The sequence below is a fragment of the Heterodontus francisci genome, chromosome 2, assembly GCF_036365525.1.
Source record: "Heterodontus francisci isolate sHetFra1 chromosome 2, sHetFra1.hap1, whole genome shotgun sequence".
NCBI classification, from domain to species: domain Eukaryota; kingdom Metazoa; phylum Chordata; class Chondrichthyes; order Heterodontiformes; family Heterodontidae; genus Heterodontus; species Heterodontus francisci.
This window is the reverse complement of record NC_090372.1, coordinates 23,725,474-23,744,909: the sequence shown is the minus strand read 5'-3', so window position 1 is coordinate 23,744,909 and position 19,436 is coordinate 23,725,474. Positions and strand designations below refer to the sequence as shown.

The following is a 19,436-nucleotide window of genomic DNA, read 5'->3' as shown; positions in this document are numbered from 1 at the left end:
TGTTGATGGTGGTTTGGGTTTCTGAGCATGGTTACCTCCTTGCAGATTTTCCAGGATCGGGGCAGTAAAACATTTTAGTTTCGTCTCAGCTGTTGGCTTCTCTTGACACTTATTGGTTGCAGTGCCTTTAATCTTTACAGTTTTGGCATCTTGCCTCTGTGGGAATACAAAGGTCATAATTTCGCTTGAAAAATTGTGAGACAGTCTGTGATCCTTCTAAATTATTTTAGTTCTTCCACAGTTACTATTGATGCAGAATTTGAGTGTTACACAGTTTGGCACCAGTACTTGATGTGTGTGATGTTGGATTGGGAGACTTGAGCTATGCTGCACATCCTGTGCAAATTTGGGGTGAGGAAAACTAGAGACTGCTGCCTCAGGGTGATCTGACACTTCTAGTGTAAATTTGATCAGGGCGACTTCAAGCCTTAGTCATTGTACAGTTTGTTTGCATCGCTATGAAGCTGAGATCATTCTGTATCAATACAAGCTGTGTAGTGTAACTGTTACTGTACAAAGACTGCTTACTCACTGCTTCCCATTTACTATTATAGTACATTCAGAGAAGGTGCAGTTTTAAAATTGTGAAACATAAACTGCAGCCTACAAAAGAAGCAAAATACAACACAGCCCCAAAACAGCTGATCATAATGTTATGGATATTGAGAGAGAATTAAAACCCAGTTCTTTTTCCTTTTCTGTCTGGAATTAGTATGTTTTTCAAAAGGAAGATGTGTGTGTTTCTTAACCCCTGAGTGTATGGTCAATTTGAAAAACCAGCAGCACACTTTTCATGGGTTTAAATTGTCATGAAAACCCAATATGCCAAATAGGAAATATTATTTTCATCGGTTGGAACCTTGCTTTTACTGGAAATTCTTACAAGTAACTTTTTTTTTTAAAGTAAACTGGCAGCCAAGATGGCCACTGCAATTTACATTTGGAACCCCAAAAGATCAGCCTGGAGACGACACGACTGACTCAACCTAGCCAGAACAATGGGGTGCTCAATGATTAAATTACCTGGAATGGCCTTTTCAGCACAGTTGTCAAGGGACATCTACACCCATTGGGCTGAATTTTATAAGCCACTCCCCTCCCCTCCTCGGTGAGGCCCCTCCACCGCTCAGTGGTGGGCCTTCATTTAAATATTTAAATAAATGTAAATCAAAGAATGAACACTTACCTTGTCCCGACGGTCATCCCACGCTGATATTCCGGCCGGTTGCCAGAAGTCCCAAGCCTTTGAATCTTCGTTCGGAGATCTAAGGTGTGACACTGGTGGGGGGAGGGGAGGAGTGAATTTTTCAGGGTGGTGGGGGAACAGGGAAAACTCTTACTGTTGGCTGAGGGGATGGGGGAAGGGATTGAAGGTCAAAAGTAACAAAGTTTGGGGGGAAAGTTCGGCATCAGAATAAAAGTTTGTTTTGGGGGAATAGGGCAATTTATATATGGGGGGGGGGCGGGTGGGAGAAGGGATTCTAAGTGACATTGGAATTTTATTTTAAGTTTTCATATACCAGGTCCTTAAAAAAAAATTTACATGAGCTGTCAGGGCTTGAAGCCCTTTAAAAATGGGGCTGGTGCCTGCACTGTGGTGCCTGACACCTTTGACGGAGACGCAGCGCCTGGCCCCTCTACATCATTGGGGGCGTCTGTGTGTGTTTTAACCGGGTTAGAGCATTAATAGTAATGAACATACAGCTCTCTTGTCTACACTTAAGAAAATCTGTCAATTGGTTCTTATGGAATTACATTAAGAAGAACAGAAGCAAGCGCTCACGGAGGTGGAAAGTTCAACCACTGTGTTTATAAAAAAAAAAAGATAAACCCTGTTGCAGTCAAACCAGAGAAGGGGCAAAAGGGGAGCCTGAGACCCCCTCCTTACCTGGCTGTAACATAAATTTGGGGGCTCTGGTCCGTGATCATAACTCAAAAGCAAACAAGAAATTGGAAGTGGGAAACTAAATTGATTCCTATCAAAAAAACTGCAATGCAGGTTTTCTTGTAGTTTTTGCTGCTGGAATATTTGAGGCCAGTACCTTCCCAAGCCAGGGTGAAGTAACTTGGGATAAGTTAAGGCCCTATCTAAGGAAGAGTTGAGGAATGTACCTGGGCAATTTGGAATTACTTTTCGTACTAAAGCTAAGAAATCCAAAATACTAAGACTTGTGGCCAACCATTTTTCACTCGAACCTGAAGATTCAGAAACAGGGTTGGACTCAGACTTAGACAGGGTAATATTAGCTAAAATACAATTAGAACAGAGGAAACTTGAATTGGAAGAGAGTGAAAGAGAGAGAATTTTCCAGAGGGAGAAGAAGGAAAGGGAGCTAAAGTGACTTGAATTAACTAGGGGTTGGCATGGTAACCCCAGTGGAAGCTACCCTTAGCTCAGGGCCGTATGCTGCTGAGCTCTTAAAGTTCTCCCAGTTGATCCTAAAGTTCAATGAGGGAGATGTGGAAGCATTTTTGTCACATCTGAAAAGCTTGCCAGACAGTTGAAGTGGCGGATTGAGAGCTGGACACTGCTGTTACAAAGCAAGCTAACAGGAAAACATTCACTGTTGCCAGATGGAAGTTCATCAGATTATGAACTGACTGAAAATGCCATCCTCGGGGCATATGAGCTCGTACCGGAAGCATAACACCAGAAATTCCGAACCCTCCGAAAGCAGCCTGATCAAATTTGCCTCGTGTTTGAAAGAAGTAAGCAGCTAGCTTTTGGCCAGTGGTTAAGGACCCTTAAAGTACAGCCCACATATGAGAAGCTCAGAGAGGTGATTCTTATCCAGGAATTTAAAAGCTCTGTTCCCCTTTCCATAAAAAAAGTTCAAAGGGCCAGGCAGGCAGCAGTGCTGGCTGATGAATTTGCTCTCCTATATAAGCCCATACACAAAGGGACACCTTTCCCCAGTCACCCCTACAACCCCGAAAAGGATAAAAGCTGGGAGGGTGATAGGAGCCCAAACAGCCCTGGGCAAGAAGGGAAAACTGGACACACAGGGGGCCCTCCTCAAGCCAAAAATGATGGTGCTGAGAGCAGGAGTGAGACCCGGAGACCTGTGTGCTTCCACTGTCACAAGGCAGGCCACCTCCAAGCTGACTGCTGGAAACCATGGGTAAAGCCTGTAGGATTAATCACCCGACCAATGCAGGAGAAAGGGCAGTGATGGAAAGCACATCACATCAGAGCAGGCTGTGGCTTTAACTGCAACAGCAGTAAGACCTAGGAAACATACTGCTGTGGGTTTAGGAAAATTTAATAAGATCCCTGAAGGATTTTGTATGCAAAAGGAGAGTAATCGTTTACTCCTCCAGTGGGGCAAGTAAGCCCATTGTCATACTCGGGGATACAGGGGCCACCTGATCCCTTGTGCTGGGAAAAGTCATGACCGTAACCCTAGAGAATGTATTGAATGAGAGAATGATAGGGAATGATATCGGAGGGCAGTGTATGCCCGTACCTTTTATAGCGGGTGCACTTGGAGCGCGACCTGGTTTCGGGACCGGTGACCTGTGGGGATTGCCCCTAGTTTGCCTCTGGATTGGGTAATGAATGATCTGGTGGGGGCGAAGGTGGTAGTTTTCCCAGTAGTGGTAGAGAGACCGAAGGGGGTCAGAGAGACATCAGTTGCAAGAGATGTTGTCCTGCATTTCTCCTGATTGTGTGGTGACTCGGGCCATGGCCAAACCAGCTCCCTCAGTGGAGACTGAACTGGCACTGCAGACAGATGACCATGCTGTCAAGTTGTCTGAAACCTTCTTTGGGCAATTGGAGGACCCAAGGAATGGGTTCAACCAATCTTCCCCAGCCGAGGCTCAACGAGCTGACCCAATATTAAGGAAGTTAGCACAGGCTGCCCAAACTGAAACTAAAGCAGAGTGAGTCCCTGATTGCTATTATTTAAAGGATGAGGTGCTGATGAGGAAGTGGAGTTCTCCTCACAGACCTGCGGACAAAGAATGGACAGTGGTTCACCAGATAGTGGTGCCACCCACGATCCTACAATGGCTGGACATATCGGTGTACGAAAAACCAAAGCCCACATAAGACAGCAGTTTGATTGGCCAAAACTCCAGAAACATGTGGTGGAGTTTTGTAAAACTTGCCATACATACCAGTTGTGTGGAAGCCCCAACCAACAGTAAAACCTAGACTCCTAAATCCTGTACCAGCTTTTGGGGAACCCTCCAGCGGAGGGCTGGTAAATTGTGAGGGACCCCTGCCAAAAACTAAAGGGGACAGACAAGCACAGGCCTGGCAGACAGTTAGGGAGGAACGGGGCGAAAAGGGCAGTAAGGACGGGTTAAAAAAGGGTCGGGAGGATTTCCAAATGGAACCCCCTTCTGTCCGGTCAGCCATCCCTGGAATGTTGGGGAAATTAGACCCCACACCCTCCTACATAAATGTAGGCCAAAGAAGCACCTCATCAAGTGTGCGAACAGCATTTACAGAAACCTGCAGGGACAAGGAAAGTTCCCAAAAAGGCAAACCAACAGCGAGGATGATGCCTCACCTCGTTGAAGTGCTGCAGGGGAGTACAGTGGAAGCTGGACGGATACCTGCGAGGAGGAATGTCCCAGAAGACATGTGGGGGGAGGGGTGCTGGAATTAGAAAAAGACCCTCCCCACAGTAAAGATAAAAGGGAAACAAAAATGCCCTAATGTGAGCAGCACTTGGATGACTCACTGGAACACTCAAAGTGAGGTCAGGGTGAATCTATCCACTGCTGCATCCAATGATCAGGGCTCAAGCCCAACGCTAATAAAATCCTACAATTTCACTTCAGACTCCAGCAAGAGCAAGGGCCCAGAGGAAATCTCAGACACCTCAAGGGCTTAAAACCAATTTATTACCCAATACCACTATGGGGAGAAAATTGTCAGGATACTGGAATCGGAAAGGTTAGAACCATGTGTTGCAGGAACAGCAGCTGAGGGGTTAAAGCTTGTGCATACATGGAGCTTACCTGAGACAATCAGGTAATTTTCAGACCCCAAACTTCCCCAGCACCCACATGTTTATTGAGATGCCCATCCCCAGGTTATTACAAATTGATACTAAAGAAACTTTAAACCCATTGAACAACACATAATCATCCCAGACAAGCGTCAAGGGAAAAAAGGGCAATTAAATCAATCTTGTTGCTGCAAAAAAAAATCTGCAGCAATTCTAAGATTTATGAGTGAATCAAAAATGAATGTGTATTTTCCTTTTGTTTTCTTTTGCACTCCTGTTAATGAAATGCTCCCATCGTCGCATTTCATTCTGCGTGGTACGGAGGTGGCATGAAAACCTGATATGCCTAATGGGAAATATAAATTTAATCGGTTGGAACCTTGCATTAGTCTTTTACTGGAAATTCTTACGAGTAACTTTTTTAAAAAGTAAACTGACAGCCAAGATGGCCACTGCAATTTACATTTGAAACATCAGAAAATCATACTGGAGATGACACGACTGACTCAACCTAGCCAGAACAATGGGGTGCTCTCTGATTAAATTACCTGGATGGCCTTATCAGCACAGTCATCAGGGGTCATCTATACCCATTGACTTTGAAAGAGCCAACTCCCTCCAAGTATGACTGGACAGCTTGAGGTGTAGCAGCCTGAATCTCAGAAGATTCCAGAAATACCTCATTAAATCAACAAAGGGACTTGATAATGTCATGTGACTGCCTGCGCAGCTCTGGAGAGACTGTAAGCTTTGTCACGGAGAAAGCAGAGATGAGTAACTGAAAAACTATCAATGAAGCAGCTCTCTCTGTCTCTCTCTTTCCCCCCTCCCCTCCCCCTGCAGTAAATACCAAGAGAAGACCCGGCTGCAAATGGGACCTCCCTCAAACCTACAGACCACCACAGCCAGCAACCAGGGGACAAGAATTAAAGCCCCTCTTTTGCCTTCATGAGCCCTGTGAAAAGTAAGCCCACAACCGTGCTCACGACCCAGTGAGGACTACAGTTTCAACTGAGGACTATGGGACTGATGAACTGTATTTAAATTCCATTTATTCTGCACTCTACTCCAATCAGCAAATCTGTTTCCCCTCTGTAATCTATTTGCGTGTGTGGCTCTTGTGTGAATATGTAGCGTATTTTAGCATTTTAACCGGGTTAGTGTTAAGAGTAATAAACTTGTATCTTTCTTGTTTAAACTCAACAAAAGAACAAAGAACAGTACAGCACAGGAACAGGCCATTCGGCCCTCCAAGCCTGCGCCGATCTTGATGCCTGCCTAAACTAACACCTTCTGCACTTCCGGGGCCCATATCCCTCTATTCCCTTCCTATTCATATATTTGTCAAGATGTCTCTTAAACGTCGCTATCGTATCTGCTTCCACCACCTCCCCTGACAGCAAGTTCCAGCACTCACCACCCTCTGTGTAAAGAACTTGCCTCGCACATCCCCTCTAAACTTTGCCCCTCGCACCTTAAACCTATGTCCCCTAGTAACCGACTCTTCCACCCTGGAAAAAAGCTTCTGACTATCCACTCTGTCCATGCCGCTTATAACTTTGTAAACCTCTATCATGTCGCCCCTCCACCTCTGTCGTTCCAGTGAAAACAATCCGAATTTATCCAACCTCTCCTCATAGCTAATGCCCTCTAGACCAGGCAACATCCTGGTAAACCTCCTCTGTACCCTCTCCAAAGCCTCCACGTCCTTCTGGTAGTGTGGCGACCAGAATTGCACGCAATATTCTAAGTGTGGCCTAACTAACTAAGAAAACCTGTCTGGTTCTTTTGCAATTACATTAGCAGAACAGAAGTCAGCGCTCACCGAGGTGGTTAGTTCAACTACTGTGTTTTTTTTTTAAAAAGGATAAACCCTGTGGCAGTTAGACCAGAGAAGGGGCAAAAAGGGTGCCTGAGAGCCCCTCCTCACCCGGCCATAACAAAATAATGAGGACCCCAAAAGTCTAACGCTACGTCACTCGCTCATTTTCTCTGTCTCTCTCTCCCTCTCTCAGAAACACACACACACACACACACACACATACATTTGAGAAAGAAAACCATTAAAAAGGATAGTGCACTTTTCCAAATTACAAGTAAAGGAATAGTTCATAAGTCACGTGATTTGGCTCATTTTGGGGAAAAGGCATGCATTGCGGACCCGAAGAAGGCGTTTTCACTCCTGAAATTTAGTTGGGTGCATTCGATAGCCAGAGTTGTATATTGAAGTTGTTGCAGGGTTCTCTCGAAGAGATGTATTTTTAGCAGGTCACAAAAGTATATTTATTACTAGGAGGTTGGTTTTTTGTACTGCTGGACTTGAAAAAGAACAGGTTCGGAGACTCTAACATGTTACAACCTCTAGTTAGTCATACAGTACTGAAACAGGCCCTTCGGCCCACCGAGTCTGTGCCGACCATCAACCACCCATTTATACTAATCCTACATTAATCCCATATTCCTTACCACATCCCCACCTTCCCTCAATTCTCCTACCTACACCAGGGGCAAGTTACAATGCCCAATTTACCTATCAACTTGCAAGTCTTTGGCTGTGGGAGGAAACCAGAGGACCTGGCGGAAACCCACGCAGTCACAGGGAGAACTTGCAAACTCCGCACGGGCAGTACTCTGAACTGAACCCAGGTCGCTGGAGCTGTGAGGTTGCGGTGCTAACCATTGCGCCACCCCTTTTTTTTAAGTTCTTTTTAGGCACGATGGTACTGTCTGGTCTGCTTGCTGCTTTTTCTGCAGTCTGTATTTTAAAGATTTTTAAAAGGAGACCAACGTGGGTGCCCCACCATGTGATTGTCCACCATTCCTTTTCCAAATATTGTGACGGTTTAGGTTGATTAGCCTCATCCTTGGTTTACTCAAGAAGTTGAAGCGCTTGTCAAGAGGAAGAGGGCGGCTTATGTTAGGATGAGACGTGAAGGCTCAGTTAGGGCGCTTGAGAGTTACAAGCTAGCCAGGAAGGATCTAAAGGGAGGGCTAAGAAGAGCAAGGAGAGGACACGAGAAGTCATTGGCGGATAGGATCAAAGAAAACCCTAAGGCTTTCTATAGGTATATCAGGAATAAACGAATGATAAGAGTTAGAACAGGGCCAATCAAGGATAGTAGTGGAAAGTTGTGTGCGGAATCAGAGGAGATAGGGGAAGCGTTAAATGAATATTTTTCGTCAGTATTTACAGTAGAGAAAGAAAATGTTGTCGAGGAGAATACTGAGATACAGACTACTAGGCTAGATGGGATTGAGGTTCACAAGGAGGAGGTGTTAGCAATTTTGGAAAGAGTGAAAATAGATAAGTCCCCTGGGCCAGATGGGATTTATCCTAGGATTCTCTGGGAAGCCAGGGAGGAGATTGCAGAGCCGTTGTTGTTGATCTTTAAGTCGTCATTGTCGACAGGAGTAGTGCCGGAGGACTGGAGGATAGCAAATGTTGTCCCCTTGTTCAAGAAGGGGAGTAGAGACAGCCCTGGTAATTATAGACCTGTGAGCCTTACTTCGGTTGTGGGTAAAATGTTGGAAAAGGTTATAAGAGACATGATTTATAATCATCTTGAAAAGAATAAGTTCATTTGCGATAGTCAGCACGGTTTTGTGAAAGGTAGGTCGTGCCTCACAAACCTTATTGAGTTTTTCGAGAAGGTGACCAAACAGGTGGATGAGGGTAAAGCCGTGGATGTGGTGTATATGGATTTCAGTAAGGCGTTTGATAAGGTTCCCCACGGTAGGCTATTGCAGAAAATACGGAAGTATGGGGTTGAAGGTGATTTAGAGCTTTGGATCAGAAATTGGCTAGCTGAAAGAAGACAGAGGGTGGTGGTTGATGGCAAATGTTCATCCTGGAGTTTAGTTACTAGTGGTGTACCGCAAGGTTCTGTTTTGGGGCCACTGCTGTTTGTCATTTTTATAAACGACCTGGATGAGGGTGTAGAAGGGTGGGTTAGTAAATTTGCGGATGACACGAAGGTCGGTGGAGTTGTGGATAGTGTCGAAGGGTGTTGTAGGGTACAGAGGGACATAGATAGGCTGCAGAGCTGGGCTGAGAGATGGCAAATGGAGTTTAATGCGGAGAAGTGTGAGGTGATTCACTTTGGAAGGAGTAACAGCAATGCAGAGTACTGGGCTAATGGGAAGATTCTTGGTAGTGTAGATGAGCAGAGAGATCTTGGTATCCAGGTCCATAAATCCCTGAAAGTTGCTACCCAGGTTAATAGGGCTGTTAAGAAGGCATATGGTGTGTTAGCCTTTATTAGTAGGGGGATCGAGTTTCAGAGCCACGGGGTCATGATGCAGCTGTACAAAACTCTGGTGAGGCCGCACCTGGAGTATTGCGTGCAGTTCTGGTCACCGCATTATAGGAAGGATGTGGAAGCTTTGGAAAGGGTGCAGAGGAGATTTACTAGGATGTTGCCTGGTATGGAAGGAAGGTCTTACGAGGAAAGGCTGAGAGACTTGGGGTTGTTTTCGTTAGAGAGAAGGAGGAGGAGAGGTGACTTAATAGAGACATACAAGATAATCAGAGGGTTAGATAGGATGGATAGTGAGAGTCTTTTTCCTCGGATGAGGATGGCAAACACGAGGGGACATAGCTTTAAGTTGAGGGGTGAAAGATATAGGACAGATGTCAGAGGTAGTTTCTTTACGCAGAGAGTAGTAGGGGCGTGGAACGCCCTGCCTGCAACAGTAGTAGACTCGTCAACTTTAAGGGCATTTAAGTGGTCATTGGATGGACATATGGATGAAAATGGAATAGTGTAGGTCAGATGATCGGCGCAACATCGAGGGCCGAAGGGCCTGTACTGCGCTGTAATATTCTAATTCTAATTCTAATCCTGTTTATTGTTCTAAGACATTCATCCAGAGGAGGGTTAAGACGATCACTTTCTTTGTTTCAGGAGAAAACCGTTCAATTCAGTAATGTCTCCCTTTGGTTTCAGGATGGGCATCGTTGACACCTCTTAGTCTGGAAGTTATTCTTTGTTTTTTTTCCAGTAAGTGAGTCAGTTCTTGAATATACAAGCCAAAAGTTAGCTGACCTTCGGTGGCCATCTTTGTATGTCCACTTTTAATGTCCATTGTGATTCATTTACAACAAAAGGAAAATTCAGTTCCAGAAGATGCTATGCTGAAGATAGTTCATGTTTAAAGCTCTAGATAAAGTTTTAAAACCTGTAGTTATACTGAAAATGCAATAGGCTTGTCGAGTGGCGCAGTGGTTAGCACCGCAGCCTCACAGCTCCAGGGACCCGGGTTCGATTCCGGGTACTGCCTGTGTGGAGTTTGCAAGTTCTCCCTGTGTCTGCGTGGGTTTTCTCCGGGTGCTCCGGTTTCCTCCCACAAGCCAAAAGACTTGCAGGTTGGTAGGTAAATTGGCCATTATAAATTGTCACTAGTATAGGTAGGTGGTAGGGAAATATAGGGACGAGTGTGGGATTAGTGTAGGATTAGTATAAATGGGTGGTTGATGTTCGGCACAGACTCGGTGGGCCGAAGGGCCTGTTTCAGTGCTGTATCTCTAATCTAAAAAAACCCGGATAGACGTAAAACTTCATTTGTATGGTAACTGAATGTAGCAAACAAAAAGGTATTTTCCTCACTTTCCCCCTAATTCACTGCAACATTCATCCTTAGCCCAGCTCTCCTCCCCTCACCCACCCACCCCCCCCCCCTGCCCAATCACCCCAGTTCACAGGAGAGATAAGTCATTCTCTTTTGATGTTTTTTCCACTCACTGTCATTGTTTCCTTCAGTGTGCAGCAGAGTTCAATCCCTGACATCAGGAGCCTCTCAAATGAGGGTGGTGTTGCAGGAGTGGAGTGTGTGAAGCCAGGATTAGAGCAAGACCCTTACAGCTGAATTGCTAAGGCTCGTGGGACCACCTTAGTGCACTGCAAGAAGTTTAAATGCCTGCTGAATTGTGGCTGCAAGTTGCAAAATGGTCAAAGTGAACAGTGAAAGCAGTGGCTGTGGTGGAATATAGGTATAATCAGCTTAATTAGACAGAATTTAGATATAGTTAATATATTATACCTTTTAGAATTAGAGATTGACTCAATGGTCGGTTTTCAAGACTCACTGAAATTCCCCTTTAAGAAGATAGAGTTAGCAATTTCAAGGTCTTTCAAGCTCTCTGCTACAATAGAATGTGAACCAGAAACACCTTTGAAGTTGGAAAATCTATTGCAGCGTTTCTGTTGCCAGGGACTTGGAGGATAAAAACACATTGAAACATCCTATGTGACATCAGTAAAAGGTAGCCATAAATTTAATTAATTGATGGTGTTGGTAAATGTAGGCAGATTGGCCCACAAAGAGGGTTCAACCTATCATAAAACACAATTATAGATAATAAAATAATAAATTAGAAAAGTGCTGACAAAAACTGATGTCAAGTAAAGCCAGTGATAAACATTTTGACCAGATAAATGCTCCCAACTTCAAGAGCAGGGGAATTCCAGCAAAACCTTAAGTGGAGATGTTAGCTAATGATACTATGGATTTCAAAAGCAGGAAAAACACACACAAAGGTAAAACCTATATGCTAAAATGTCAGATGATATCTTAGAAACGGTATAAACATGAGAGTTTCTGAAGCAAATATTGGAAGTGTTGAATCCTCATTGATACTTTTTTTTTTAGAGATACAGCACTGAAACAGGCCCTTCGGCCCACCGAGTCTGTGCCAACCAACAACCACCCATTTATACTAATCCTACATTAACCCCATATTCTCTACCACATCCCCACCATTCCCCTACCACCTACTTACACTAGGGGCAATTTACAATGGCCAATTTACCTATCAACCTGCAAGTCTTTGGAGGTGGGAGGAAACCGGAGCACCCGACGAAAACCCACGCAGACACAGGGAGAACTTGCAAACTCCACACAGGCAGTACCCAGAATCGAACCCGGGTCCCTGGAGCTGTGAGGCTGCGGTGCTAACCACTGCGCCACTGTGCTGCCCAACTTCTCACCCTATAGTTTACTTGGGGAATTTAAGGTAAAAGTTTACTTTAAATTTTGATGGATATTCTAAGATATTTTGCTGTATCATTAGCAAGGTTAGACTTTTGGATTCTATGTTAGAAATAAGATTATGTGTTACATCTCTTAGTAATATTTAATATTGTGATATACTTATCCATTTAAGTTTATTGCATGTTCAATTCTTTAATAAATATACAAAAGTTAATAAATCATCTCATGTAGCATTTTGTATACAACTATAAGAACCCCCTCTCTGTGTCTCTTTAAGTGGAGAGATACGTATTGAAGAGAGTTTCCCAGACCCTTATAATATCTGGGATATTTATGACTTAGCCATAATTATTTTTAAAATAGGCTATCCGAAAGAAGGTAATATTCTTAGTTTTCTTTCTTTGAGGGGAAACTAGTTCAATTTTTTGGGCCCAAATAAGTCTCTATAGGAATTTGTCTGGTTTGAACTTAATTATAGGAGATTCATAGGGATGTACTCTTGATTTAGTTTAGTCCCAATAAGGGGTTAAAGTCATAAATCACTTCATGGCCACAACACACAGCACTTGAAGATATATGTACATTTCCACTTCCATGGCACAGGTAGAGTGTGCTTTTAGAAAAGGGTCCCAAACTTCATTGTGTTTTTTCCGTAACAAGCAGCATTTGTGCAGCACTCATTTGGATTGGCAAGCGTTACAGTACATGTATTTGTTTGTGCGCACACAGGGTGGGAGAGAGCAGCAGGCAGGGTGAGAAGTTGTCTGTGGAATTCACTTCTTTGTTACAGTGCATTTTGGGTTTGTCAAAATGGTGTCTCCTTATGTAAGTATGTTACATCAGTGGCCTGGTCTCTTAAAGGTGAAGTCACCACTACACTATGTTACATTATCCGCTTTTTAATTTAAACGTTTTCCCCTTTTCTTTAAAGATTATCAGTTGCTCTCTAGCTACTTAATCATGCAAAATTATATTGAACAAAACTTGGTTGGACTGAAGTTTGAAAAACTTAGAGGGGAGAGGTTTCAGGCACATCATCTCAACACCAGACTCCCCCTCTTTCTCCTCCTGGTTCCCTTCATCATTGATGCATGACATCATTAAATTGGACAGGTAATCGATGAGGTCTCAATGATCTTCTCTGTGGATCTTGCAGTATGGATCTCAGCTGTGCTTGATTTGGTTGAGCTGCTTCTTGAGTTGTCACGTGCGTGAAGTAATCAAAGTTGTCTTCGTCCCTTTCTTCTGGAATTGTTTCAGCATTGACTTTTATGAAGCAGGTTACATTTCTCTTCACAATGTAGTTTTCTTTCTTTGCTATGATCATGTTTCCTTTTCTCTGAACTACTATAAGCTGCTAATTTTTGATGTTTTCTCTTGCCGAACCAGGATTTTGTCTCCTTTTATCTCACTATCTCTTGCGTGCGTCTGTCGGCACACATCTTTATCTTCTGTTTTTGAATCTTGTCTCTGTCCCTCAAGCTTTCTATTGAGTGTGTGTAGGGTTGAGTAGTTGTGAATTGTGACAGTGGATATTTCTTCAAGATGTCCTCTTTCATCAGGTTATTCAGTCCTTTGACCATATTGATCATGGTCAGCTTCAATTCGCTGGCAGTTTCGAAACTTAGCAGATTTCTCTTGCTTGAGTCTACAACATGGAACTCTGCTTGACGTGGACCCATGGGAGGATTTGAGAGTAACTTGGATCATCCCTAGGACCAATAGAGGGGTATCTGATTCATAGGAGAAGATTTTAGATATCTGCTTGTTCAATTGCAGTTTCTGTTTTCTCTAACTCTAAGAATGTCGGGGCATCCATTATGTTGACTGTTGCTCCTGAGTCAATTACTGCAGAGATTGTCAAATTGCCTATGAAAACATCACACGTGGGAAGGCACCGGTAATTATGGTTGTGAGCAACAAAGATCTATTGTGCTGCAAAGATGTCATTTTCCTTCTGGCATTCAACTCTATTAATGTCTTGTATAGGCTTCGATCGGCATACTCTTGTGAAATGTCCCATTTTTTCGCCGGACAAGTTTTGTAGTGAGGATATGCACCACCGCAATGATTGCATGTTCGAACATGAGGTGATTGCAATCTCAATCTTGGTCTTCCTTGGCATGCCTCGGACCTTTCACTGGGTTTCCTCTGTGCCCTTGTGTTCAGTGTGTCTTTCAAAATGGTGTCTCCTTATATATGTATGATGATGTCATTAGTTACATCAGTGGCCCGGTCTCTTGAAGGTGATGTTTCTTAACACGTGATGTCACCACTACACTACAAACATGTTGAGATGTAGTTTTTTTCAAAGGTGAGACTTGACAGTGAAACCAAAAAAACAATTGAACTACAATCCACCGGGCCAACCAATATTATTATGTGTTTCCCTAGTGGCTCGCCAACATCACACACCTGTGACACCATGTCCAGCCAGTTTAAAGTACATGGGCTAAAAATTGCCCACTTTTTTTGGTCACGATTAGTGATCTTCCCACACCCATTTGGTGGAGGTAGACAGCATATAAATTTTGTGCTGCCTCCTCATTTAAGCAGCCAACCCAGCGTGACCTGCGCTGCTGGCTGGCTGCACACACAATAGGTGTGGGTAAGAGCCTCCAAGACAATCACATGTTCTAGCTAGCATCCAGCTCTTAAAGACAGTCTTTCCCTCTTAAAGGGAAGCTGCGTTGGTTAACTGAAAGCTGTAAATAACTAATATTGCTACAGTTAAAGTGAAAGGATGTGGAACACCAGGCCAAGGAGAGGGCTCCGAGAATCTCAATTGTCATGCTAAAGTCAAAGGTGGACTCCAGGAAAGAGGCAATGTTTCACTGGGGCTGGGGCTGGAGGAGGGGGGTGGGGTGGGGTGGAGTGTACATGACTCTCATGCCAGAACCTCCAAAGGGAGTGAGAGCAGGTGACAAGGGAGGTAAATGCTTGGAGTACTTGGCAGCAGTGCAAGAAGAAGTTTAATGATCTCATGTGTGGTCAAGGTCAGTGAATGCATCTTCACATCACTTCCTATACCCACGAGACCACCAGCCTCCCCCACCGCTCAATGCACCACACACCTATCACTCACCCAGCAACACTCAGTAGCACTTAGGACTCATGCCTAACATTCACATACTCCACCTCACCCAAAGACACCTGCTATTGATGCCAGCCACACACCCAACTTTTGCTGCCTCCACATACCTCCTGCTATTCAGCTTCGGCAGGCACATCACCCAAACAAAGTGTTGCACAATCACTGACATTCTGCCCACTCTCTTGCAGGAGAAGGTCACCATAACAGGAAGAAGAACCAGAGAAGCGGGAGGGGAACTACCTCAATTCACCCAGCCCGACGGAGGCGATGGTATTCAGAATCATGCAACAGAGTCTGTGGTGTCTGGCATTGCCGAGAGCATCAAAGATAACTGAAGTTAGTGCCTTATGTCCTTCTGAACTCCCTCTCCACCCTCATCCTGAGGTCTAGCATAAAGTGAAAGCTCAGATTGTGTGACTGTGGACCTCCCGTTTTCCTTACCACCACCTCCTTCAACTCAACCCTCCCCTTCTGTTTTTATGTTTCCATATACCCAAGAACTTTTGCCTGGCCAGCCGCAGCACACCAGTGATAAGGAAGCACAATTGTTTGATCTAACACTGTCGGCCACCTGTTCAGATACTGACACTACGTATAGCTTAGAGGCTAGTACAGATTCAGGATCTGCATGTGGTAAGTCACCAGGCACGAGTTGGGTGCAGCCAGGCCAGGGGGATAGGATAGTTCCTGTGCCAGCTCACTGGAGGGTGAGGTTGCACACGAGTTCTGCTGCAGGGGACTTGGATGAGGACTTTGATGGGGCAGCATTCAGGAGAAAGCTGATGAGCAGGCACACTGAGAAGCTTGGTACATTGGCAGGCCAGCCATTCAGCCTCCTCTCATCGTCAAGGAGCATGGAGGAGTCTGGCTACAGTGTGGCACAGGATATGGCACAGAGCTTGGAGCCCATCCTTTTCCACCATGGAAGTGGTTGCCAACTCCATGAGAGTACTCGCAGTCTCAACCATGACAGAGCGTCTGTTGACCACTGTCTCAGGTTCCAATGCAGCACAGGCAGAAGGCGGAACACTGATGTCATGAGATACATGCTTGTTGCCATGGAGGCTCAGACTGATGCCATCTTGGCGACAGATGTCAATGTCAAAGGGGCATGCAGGCTCTCAGGACTTCCAGCAATCTGTTCTCCAAAAGATTGCTGGGATTTCTGAGGTGCCACCTGATGGGAGTGGCTGTGGCTCCGAGGTGCAGTCTGTTGTCCTGTCTCAGGCTGACAGCATTTGTGATCCCACCGCTGCCTCTCTGCCAGTGCCCTTGCTGTTGCTTGCCAGCTAGCTAATCCTGAATGCTGCCACCCTTGCTGAGATGGTGCAGTCTAAAACTAGGCCCCAGAGTTGCTCAAGGGCATCAGGCAAGGTCATTTGCAGTTTTCTCCAGTGAAATAATCAGCCATCTACCAGCCATGCTGCAGCCACATTGGGTAGCACTGCACAGGAGAACAAGGCCAGGCAAAGACACCCACAAGACAGACGCTAAGTGAATGCACAAGGGCAACTAAATCATTTCAGGTTGTATCATTGGATGTGCTGTTGGATAAAGCTGCTGTGATGGAGTATCTCCGATGGATATAATAGTGGGCAATGGTGAGTCCATGTTAGTGTGGGGAAGTTGTATTGCTGAAATCAGAGCCTGATAATCTGCCCTCTTAGCTTTCCTGCTAAAAAGAATCTAGGATGCTTCCTCCCTACCTCAACCTTCTCCTCCTCCTCCTCCCGAGTTCGCCTCTGGATCCCTGGAGATAATGGCTCAGTCCTCAAAATGGCGAAGTTCGATGATGCAACAGACCATGATGAACTTTGAAAAGTGCTCCCGCTGAGCAATCAAGGAGCCTAACGGCTCTTTGAGGAGGCCAATTGCCTGTTCGACAATGTCTCAGGTGGCTCCATGGCTTTCATTGTAGGCCTGATTTGCTCACTTGGTGTGATGGCAGACAGGGGGAGAGGTGGGGGGAGGGCTGCATTTATCAGCCACATACAGAGGGGGATAGCCCTTGTCCCTGAGCAGCCAGCCTCTGGTTTGTCTAGGACGGCAGAAGATGATGGGTAGGGCTGACTGGCACAGAATGAATGAATTATGGCTGCTGTCAGGGCAGCGAGCATTCACCAAAGTTATGGTCTTGGCAGAGTTGCAGACCAACTGCACATTTATGGAATGGAAGACCTTGTGGTTCCTGTATGTCTCCCTGTGGGACCTGCAGAGCCACATGATGCAGGGTGCCATCGACTGCACACATAGGAAATCCCACTATCCTGGCAAAGCCATGTGCCCTTTCGTCCTGCGTGTCCCTCCTTTAGCGAAAAGACAATGAACTGCCCTCTTCTGGAGTAGATGACCTCTATGACTTCCTGCATGCTGCAATGGATGACATATTGGAAAGGTTTGGCTGTGTCATCCATTCCAGCCCGGAAGGACCCGAAGGCATAATATTTGAGGCCAATGGTGACCTTTACGGCCACTGGCAAGGCTGTCTGCCCCCTGCTGTGAGACTCCAGTTTGTGTTGAAGGAAGTGACACATTTCAGTGACCACCTCTTTGTTGAACCTGAGTTGCCTGGTGCACTGCTCCTGGATCAGGTGTAGGTACGAGAAGTGCTCTCACAAAACCCTTGGTGGGTAGGGCCTTCTGCATAGAGCCCTCCTCCTCCACTGATGCACTGTTTGTTCCATTGTTCACCAAGATCCAAGATGCCCTGTTGGCCCCGCCATGCATTTATTGGGTCACTTCCTGAAACTTTGTGGGCAAAACTTCTTAAAATTGAAATGTGCGTAAACAAGACTAATGGGGCATGCCACAAGGCACCCCACTCCAGCAATAAAGACCTTGAAATCAAACACATTCGGTTCAAATGCTAGATGAGGTGAAGCAAAAGGGGAAAGCTGCATTACATAAAAAACATTTACAGACATAGAGACGTAGTCATTTACAGCTTAGAAGGAGGCCATGCGGCCCATTGAGTCTATGCCGCCTCTCCACAGAGCTATTGAGTTATTCCCACTCCCCCGCTCAATCCACATAGCCCAGCAAGTTTACTTCCTTCAAGTGGGGATCCAATTTCCTTTCGGAGTCATTGATTGCCTCTCCTTCCACCACCCTTCTGGGCAGCGAGTTCCAGGTCATTACCACCCACTGCGTAAAAAAGTTCTTCCTCATATTCCCCCTGCATCTCTTGCCCAAAACCTTCAATCTGTGTCCCCTAGTCCTTGTACCATTAGTTAATGGAAACAGATTTTCCTTGTCTAACTTATCTAAGCCTATCATAATCTTGTGCATTTCTATTAAATCTCCCCTCAATTTCCTTTGCTCTAAGGAGAACAACCCAGCTTTTCCAACCTAACCTAGTAACTATAATCTCCCATCCATGGAATCATTCTCATAAATCTTCTCTGCACTGTCTCAAGGACCCTCACATTCTTCCTAAAATATCGTGACCAGAATTGGATACAGTACTCTCGTTGTGGCCTCACCAGAACTTTGTAAAGATTCAGTATAACTTCCCTGCTTTTGAGTGATGAGGGAGTGGGACTTAGTGCAGAACAGACTATGAGCTTTTGAGGGTGAAGGTGGGAGAATAGCAAGGCACTTTGACGTGAAATTGGAGCTGAATCTTGTCTCATCTGTATGACTGCAACCCATGTGTATTTATCATGAGTGATCAACAGTCATACTGGGCTTGAAGAGACTGACTGTCTTCAATAAAGGTGGATGTAAGAGGTTTTGCTTGAGTTGATATTTGCACCTCAGACAGATATTAGTATTGCATTTTAATGCAATGGAGAAAGTAATGATTATTTAATGAATTTTTTATTAAATGTAGGACAATGAATACCTTCTCCAGATGCCTCTCTCGGATTATCTAGGTTTTCACTTGCCCTTTGATATGGATCATTGGAATTTACTGAAAGCTACTCTCAAATGGGAGGGCTCAATGATCAAGTGTTCCATTGCAAGTTTCTTGAGTAGACATTGTTGAAGATGGCATAGCCTTTAAACTCTCTTATGTCACAATCTTAAGTATCTGGTTCATTTGAATTTTATTTAAATATTTATCTTTTATTGAAGCACCTTTATCTCCAAAATACCTGGAGACCTGATTTTTTTTGTAAATATAGGGAGGTTTCCTATGTGATCGTAAGAGCTCTGTAAAACAGGGAAGCTTTAACGCAGTCCTCTGTTCACCTCCTAAATTCTGCCACTATTGACTCTTTACCACAGAGTCATTGCACTTGCTTCACTTGCTTTGGAAGAAACCCTATTGCACCCAGCTCTATGCCTACAGTCGAACCATAGAAAATAGGAGCAGGAATAGGCCATTTGACCCTTCAAGCCTGCTCCGCCAATCATTATGATAATGGCTAATCTTCCAACTCAGT

At 44.8% G+C, this 19,436-nt stretch overlaps 1 protein-coding gene across 3 annotated transcripts in view; it reads left to right on the top strand.

Moving 5' to 3' along the window:
- Window positions 1-19,436, top strand: part of zdhhc11 (zinc finger DHHC-type containing 11) — a 147,520-nt gene that overhangs the window by 15,735 nt on the left and 112,349 nt on the right. Inside the window, exon 1 of one of the 3 annotated variants that reach the window (XM_068055576.1) lies at window positions 11,886-11,976. The exons of the other annotated variants lie outside the window; for them this stretch is intronic. The gene's annotated coding sequence lies outside the window, so the exon portion shown is untranslated. Of the gene's footprint in view, window positions 1-11,885; window positions 11,977-19,436 lie in introns of those variants that run through there. 3 annotated transcript variants of the gene reach the window in all.